The 8009-nt window shown below is 31.5% G+C and overlaps 1 long non-coding RNA gene across 1 annotated transcript; it reads left to right on the top strand.

Annotated features, from left to right (window-relative positions):
* The first annotated feature begins 1815 nt into the window (after positions 1–1815).
* LOC136069812 (uncharacterized) lies at positions 1816–7643 on the top strand. Its single transcript, XR_010631036.1, has 2 exons — positions 1816–2207; positions 7247–7643. It is a non-coding gene; the product is annotated as an uncharacterized LOC136069812 (long non-coding RNA).
* The last annotated feature ends 366 nt before the right edge of the window (positions 7644–8009 follow it).

Below are 8009 nucleotides of genomic sequence, written 5' to 3'. Positions count from 1 at the left end.
ATTTATTAAAGATGGCGGTCCATTTAACACCCAAATTTCTATTTTAACTCCTAAAAAATAAAAAAATAAAGAACAAGCAACATCTGTGTTTCTATTCTTAAAAAATAAAAAATTAGACACTTGCTACAATAATTCTTACTTATAGAAGTTATTGTAGCAACTTCTATTTTTTTTTTTAATTCATTTTTTATTTTCCCTCTCTCTCTCTCTCTCTCTCTCTCCATTGACTTTGTTCCCTTTCCTTATTTGACTCTCTCTCCTATCCCTATTTTCTCTCTCTAATATGCATGTTGGTGGTTGAGCCTCAACATTGACAAAACAAAGACTAGCAAAGATCGAGGTTATGGGTTTTGGTTTGGTCTCCACTGATCTACTGGTTGTTGGGTGTTGATTCAATGGTGGTTTTGTGCCATTTACAGTGGTTAAGTTATATGGTTTGGGTTTTGATTTTGGTGGTTGTTGGCTTAAAGGGTTTTGATTGTTATTGTTGATTATGGCATGGTGGTGGTGGCTGAGAATCGGTGGTTGGGTTGATTTGGGTTTCAATGGTGGGCAGTAGATGGGTTGATCAGGGTATGAGTTTAAGTGATAGGTGGTGGGCAGTGGATGGATTGTTATGGGTTTAGATTTAGGTGGTTATTGGTTGAGAGAGAGAGAGAGATGGGTTAGTTTTATATTATTTTATTGAATAGTTTAATGTGTAAAATAAAAGATGAGTTATAAAATGGTATGTTAAAATAGCTAAAATAGATTTAGTTTTATATTATTTTATTGAATAGTTTAATGTGTAAAATAAAAGATGAGTTGTAAAATGGCATGTTAAAATAGCTAAAATAGATTTTAGAGCGTAAAATAAATGTCTTTTTTTTAAATACTCGAATGCTAATGCTCTAATGCCACTCAAGGTTATTACTTGAACGCTAAATACACTACTTCAAAGGTTTTTTATATGAGTTCGAATTTGGTAAGGATGAAGTGTAAAATCTATATTTTACACAATCTAATAATAGATTGTCACATCAGCATTTTACTTAAAATTCAATACATCTTATCACACCAAATAACATCTTAATAAACTCTCAATTTAGTTCGATTTATATATGGGTATTAGAATTGATTGACTATGGTTGTGCATATTCTTAAATATATGATAAGATGATGTGATATGTTAGAATTGGAGGGATAAAATATAGATTTTATACCACATTCTTACTGAATTTAATCTCTCTTTATATACATGTTATCTAAATACCTTTACAATAGTTTCCCTACTAAACAACTAATTTAAAAGGGTCATTCTCGTGAGATTCTTTCATAATAATTCATGTGTGTGTGGGATGAGGGGACTGTATAGATCTGAGCGAATAGTCAAATACTCGAAGAGGTCTAGAGATTCTCGTTTGTGAAAAAAAGTGGGACCTATAATTTTAAGTATTAAAATGAACAGGCCCGCCAAAATTTATCCTTATGGCTATGTAATGGACTGGAGGAAGGTTTTTTTTTTTGACAAAGTTTGGTTACAAAATTAGTTGTAGCCTAAATCTACAACCCTAATCAATAACATAAACATTATTATATATTTTAAAAATTTAACCATTGAATTATATGCTTTTTATGCTCTTATTAATGATATAGTTATTAATTTTTAATTTTTTAAAAATTTTGAAAGTATGGAAGATTTAAGAAGAAAGTATAATTTAATAATGAATTTATCAAAATTTACCTTCAATAAAAAAATATTAAGTAAGATTGTAAGCTAAAGTTACAACTAATTTTATAATTAAACTTCACCATTTTTTATTTTTGGTGGGAGACAGGACAGCGTACCGGAGGAACTTTGTTTGGAGAAAAAGTTTTTCTTTTGGGCTGCACAAGATTACAAAAGCCATCTTCACCATTCATCCATAACACATGCCATCTTCACCGTCCATGTTCACCCAAGCCAAATAGCAAAAGACCATCTTCACCTATCACCCAAAGCAAACCCACATGGCATTAAACCATCTTCAACGTTCATACAAATCAAACCCAAATAACAAAGAAGACCAAAACTAGCTTTGAACTGTGCGGAGTTTTGCGTGCAGCTCTAGTGCGATGCACTAGCCTGGACTGGTTCGCTGATCGGAGACGAGGAGAAAATTTTGGAAGCTTCAGATGCTCCAGCAATCTGCACGGTAATCTAGTATGCAGATACAAGTTAATGAATGGTATGATAATTTTGGTTTTAGAACCTTTCTTGCTAGAACATTAAAAAATTTGCTTCATAGTTTTTTTTTAGCCAATACTATATATAATATATTGATAATATTGTTTAATTTATAGTTTCTATACTATCGCAATCCTGCTGCATTGGTCTTATCAGAACATCTCATTTGTGGAACCATAAATTTAGCAATATATATCTTGAAATGATTGTTGAACTCATGAAACAATAAATTTCAAAGTTAGTGTTTTTGTTTTGTGTAATGTTTTGTTTTTGTGACAGAAATCCACCGACTTTGAATACTAGATATGACCTGTCAAAACATCTTATGTGATTAATTTTTCATGAGAATGCAGCATTCAATCATGTAATTGTTTATTCCCTATATAGTATTCTATGTTTTGTATTCTTTTGATGTGGTTTATCATATAACTTGGTGATTTTGTTGATTTGATTTCTAAATTTGTTCCAGTAATGGTTTGGTCTTTTAATTGTGAAGAGACCAGTTGGTTTTATGAGTTAACTTGCATGTAGCAATGTACAGGGTTTCTAAACTGATTTTTGTCTTAAAAATGTTGATCATGATAATATTCAAAACTGCCTTCTGATAATTGCTATATGCACTGATTCTGTATTTTCTTAAAGTTGAGTTTTCTGGGGCCTTCAATCCATGCTTCAGTGTGTATGGTTCTCTGAGTGTTGTCTCTTAGGAAAAACTAATGGATGCAAAAAAGAATATAGAAACAGTTTCAGAAGACAAATATAGCAAGTGCTGAACCGCTTACATAGTTACATATACTATTCTCTAATAGATACTTTTGAATTAATTCTTTCTTTGATAAATGTTAGACTGCCAACTATTGGTAAGGTTGAAGTGTGGATTATGGCTTCTAGTAGGCATAAATTTCCTGAATATTTTGGCTAGTTTTGTTTTCCATTTCTGTCTTCTTGTGATCATTAGAGATCTCTTTGGCCTGTGAGCTACATAATGGGAATTTTCCCTCTTCTACTTATTAAAAAAAAGAGGGAATTTTCCCTCTTTTGTTCCCTAATCCTCCTATATCTGCTCTGGTGAATGTGCAATTCAATACCAGGTCTATATTACAATGTCAAGATACTTTAGAAATTAAGTTAATTGTCTCTTTCCATCTTGATAAATCTTACATGTTACTAGTAGGCTTGATGTAGTCAAACAGGTATTTTGGACTTTTTATATCTATCCGATTGGACATGTCCCAAAATTAATGATATCAGTTTGTCTATTTTTTATGTTGCTTGGAAAGGAGTATTTTTTTTTCCTTGGATTCATGAAATGAAGTTATACCAAATTTTATATTGTTTTCTTTCTTTTTATTTGAAAGGTGTATATGATATACATGCAGGCAAACACAACCACACACACACCTCAATACAAGAAGCATCTTCTCTAGGCTTTCAAGAAAGGACATTTATATGTTTATTGTTATGTGATGATGTTAGTCTCTCATGAAGTTTACAGTTTTTTCCTGTATTCAAATTTCTGTTTAGAGATTTGGGCCATCAAATATTACAGGGTAAAAATGGAAAGATTTGTAATTGTTGGAAATGTACAAAATGTTCCTTTTCATGAAGCATTATTGTTGAATAAATGCAGAACCTAAGGCTATTTATAGTTGTGCTTTTAACAAATCTCATAGGAGAAAAGGGAGTAGATTAATCTTATGTCTATCAAGTGTTGAAAGTTTCTTCTGTTTTGTTGGGATATACAAGGAGAAATAGGCATTAATGTAGACTCAAATTTGTTTGTTGTATTCAAACAATAACAGAGAAGAAAACGTTTGTTATGACTTTGAGTTTTACTTTCCTATCATCAGCCCCAAAAAAAGATAAGAAAAGAAGATTTATTTATATATTTGCAGTATTGATTTATCTTGGTATAGGTCTGTAGTTTTTTTTTTCCCCCTTTATTGGTGAGTATCTGTAATTGCATTGTTGTTGCAATTGTATTATGGCTTTTTTATTCCCAGCCACCCATATATAGTTGATTATTTATTTGTCTTAGTAGCTAAAAGTTGATATCCAGATTGCTTTATCCTGTACAAATGCAATCCCTTTACAGTTTAAGAGACATTGTTACTTATTACGTCTGTTCCAAGTTGGACAAGAGACATGTTAGTGTTCCTTTTATTCCCCTTAGCTGCAGTAACTGACTGTCAAATGCACAGGATTACTTCCCTAATAAGAACTTTGTTTTTCTGCAGAAGAAAAAGTAATTGAACTTGGACCTAACTACATCAATAAATGAAGTCTCTGTATTTGATCCTTGCTTTCATTAGGATATTCCTTTCATTGATGATTGCTATAAAAACATACAGAGTTGAATCATTGGTGTTGTGTTGCTATTGACTTAATACTTTCACAATATGAAGTTTCTTAACTTGTGATACAGCTAACTTTTAGGAATCAGAAGAAACCTCATGTTGTAACTTGTAAAGGTCGCTTAGAACTTTTGACATTTTAATATCTTTTTTCTGCTTAATCTGATATCTATGGTGTCATATATTCTCTTATCCTGGAATAAGGCATAAACTCTATCTCAATGGTTTGTAATTTTCTTTTTTCTCTAAGGGTTCAATCCCTGTGGCAACAAAAAATTTACTTATCAAAAAAAAAAAAAAAAAAAAAATTCTTAACCTGCAGAAGATCAGTTATCTTCACGCTTTACACTTTTTGACAAAGATTCCCTGCTTTTGTACATCCTGAATTTGGTGGTCAAAATAATGTATTAATACTAATTCCTTATCTTATGGTGAAACTATAGTGTGCCCTCTTTGTTGATAACTTTTGAAATTACATTTTTAATGATTATTGAGGGATGATTTAACTACTATTGACCTGGAACTTAAAAGAAAATTTAGGGAAGGTACTAGGAGTAACAAACAAAGATCATATTTCAATTCTTTCATCTTAAACTCTACTAAACTGTAATATATATATATTATATATTTTAGATTAGTAACATGTGCTGGTTGAAAGGTTTTAATATGTTGTACTTTGTTTGAGTGGGTTCATATTCTTTTCATATGGGCTGTGTGAGGTTTTTTCATATATTCTTGATTTTTTAGGTTTATGCTTAGTTAATCTTGCATACATCCAAAGTTTATAATTATTTATAAAAAATAAATAATTAATTAATTAAAAAAAGACCTGAGTTCTTGTTCAACACCACTTCTTTTATATTTTTTGCTAAGCCAATACCTATTAATTGCATATTTACTGCACTTGATCTTCTCATTATATATTTTACTTTCTTTCCAAATTTTCATAAAGTATAACTTCTTTGTCTTGTATTTATCTTTGTGTGCGTACGTGTGTATGGGAAGGCATGCATGTGTGCATGTATCTATGTGTATATGTACCAATTTGTATTTCAGCAGTTCAAACTGTGGTAATATCTAAATTTAGAATATTTAAGGAAATTATAAGAAAAATGTGGGAAAGAAAACACTGCCAAGAGGCATGGGAGCTTTAAACTTTATTCGTGGCTACTCCATGACTTGAATCAATTAGTTCAAGTTCAAGATTATAAAACTTTTGAACCTAATATGTTTTCTAGATGATCACTACATATTTGGATATCTCTACTCTAAAGGAGGCCTATGTGCAACATAACAATGTGGAATTGTTAATTTCTATTGCTCACCACTATGATTCTACCAATGAATCTGTAGGAAGTTTGTTAAGGCCCTCTTATAGGCACCTGGGAATTGCCACCATAAGAAATAGGAGCAAACAGAACTAATCAGCATGTTAACATCTTGATTCTTTCTCACTAAACCAATTTCTTTACGTCTCGTTTGCAATGTTGTAAACAGTTTTGTCAATGGTGTGTGTCACATTTGAAATTCTTTAGATACAGAATCTGTTTGAAGAAGCTGGCTAAAGAACCCTGATAAGATGTTACTTTAAGCTGTCACTGTTTTCTTTATCCAACATATATTTTAATCAATAAAAAAGACATTTCACTCAAACTACTACTTTTGCATGAATTTAAAAGATTATGTGAACAAGTTGGTCTTAGACGGGTTTGTGCCATTACCAAATATGAAATTGTTAGTTTCATTGTTCTTCCTAATGTTGCCTGTAGTTTAATTGAAATGCTACCATTCTGTTGACACATAGCATTTTGGGTAAAGCTTCCTTGTCCTTTTGTTATTATTAACAATATGCATTTAACATATTGCAACAATAGCCGATGCTGTATATGGTGTTTGTTCTAAACATTGCACCATGAAAAGTTCTCGTTGATATGTTTTTAACTTCTCTTTATTTACATTTCAAAATCAAATTATTAGCCTGCAACATACTACATACTTCAGAGGAAGCTCGTGATTCAAGGAATACTACTTGCAATGACTAACCAAGTTGATTACTAATAGTCTAATATCATTCTGCTCTGCTCATTTTAAAATAAAACTATAATTATGTGATGCAAACTTATAGTCTGATTTTGTTGAGACTAACCACCTTTAGAAGAAATTTTGGAATCATGAAAGAAGAACAAGGTTGGCTACTGCATCTAGAGGGATACCTTGCCTACATGCATAAAAACATCAACTGAATCTTGCGTACAGTTGACAGTATAATATCAACCAAGATTAGCTTCATATCACCAGTTTCTCCTAAATGACAAAAGGTTACACTGTTTGGTTGACATACTATACTGACAGTGGTGGATTTCATACAGTTTTGAAACAGAATCTCTTTAAATAATTAAGGACCTGAAATGAACCTTGAAATTCAGTCTCACTAATCCTACTTACATTCCTAAAGTAAGTTTTACTAAAAAATTTTGAGATAGCACAATGCTTGAACACTAGTAAATCGGATGAACAGGAGTATTTAATATCTAAGTATAAATTTTAATGGTATATTAGCTTGTGGAAATGACAATACTAGCTCAAGCAATATCTATCACTCGTAGTTCATCCTCATAATCCTTTAGAGTAATATATTTGAGGTATCTGGTGTTGATTAATGTTAGGCTATCTGTTTTCGTTGCAGGGTAATGTAATGACAGCAGTGCTTATAATATGTTAACTTTCTTGATAATTGCTCGACGTCAGAACTTTCAAGGCTCGCACTTCGTTTTCTTTTATATATCATCTCCTAAAATGGGCTGTATCGGAGCTCATACCCAGAATTTGTAACAAGATAAAGAGGTGTGGCAGTTCTTGTCAAATAACCGACTCTTTGCCTCATTAAAGAATATAAATCTGTAGCCCTTTTTCAATCTCACAGCAATGCAAGTGTCTATTTTAGATTCACATACATTTTTCAATTAATTATAATAATTAAATAATCCAGTGAGTCAATGCGCTTATTTGTGTATAATGATGTGATAATTCACTTTGTTGGACAAGAAAAGGGAGATAATAAGAAAGCCACTTTCCACTTTTAACTTCCAAAGCTTGATCTGGATTATAATGAAAAGATAAGCCTAGGGAGGGTCTAGATGTTCATGGACATTAGCTTCTGTTTGTATATAAGATTTATCTGCTATCATCAGCAAAACTACTCTTGTATGACTAGTGATATTATGGTCATGGAACATGCGATAAAAAACATCATTACATCTTCTACCATTTGAATGTGTGCTTGAAATCTGATTCAATAGGAAAATTAATTTGAGAAATAATAAAAATGGAATAAGCTGTTGATTTGAAGATAAATATACAGTATAACCATGGTTGTCAAAATCCCGATCTGGATCCTACGATTCTACGATTTTACGATCTCACCTGTCCAAAACGATCTAAATCTTTCA

This window comes from Quercus suber, unplaced genomic scaffold (assembly GCF_002906115.3).
Source record: "Quercus suber isolate HL8 unplaced genomic scaffold, Cork oak 2.0 scaffold_11, whole genome shotgun sequence".
Lineage (NCBI taxonomy): Eukaryota > Viridiplantae > Streptophyta > Magnoliopsida > Fagales > Fagaceae > Quercus > Quercus suber.
The sequence above is the reverse complement of the archived record's forward strand: the minus strand, read 5'-3'. Positions and strand labels throughout refer to the sequence as shown.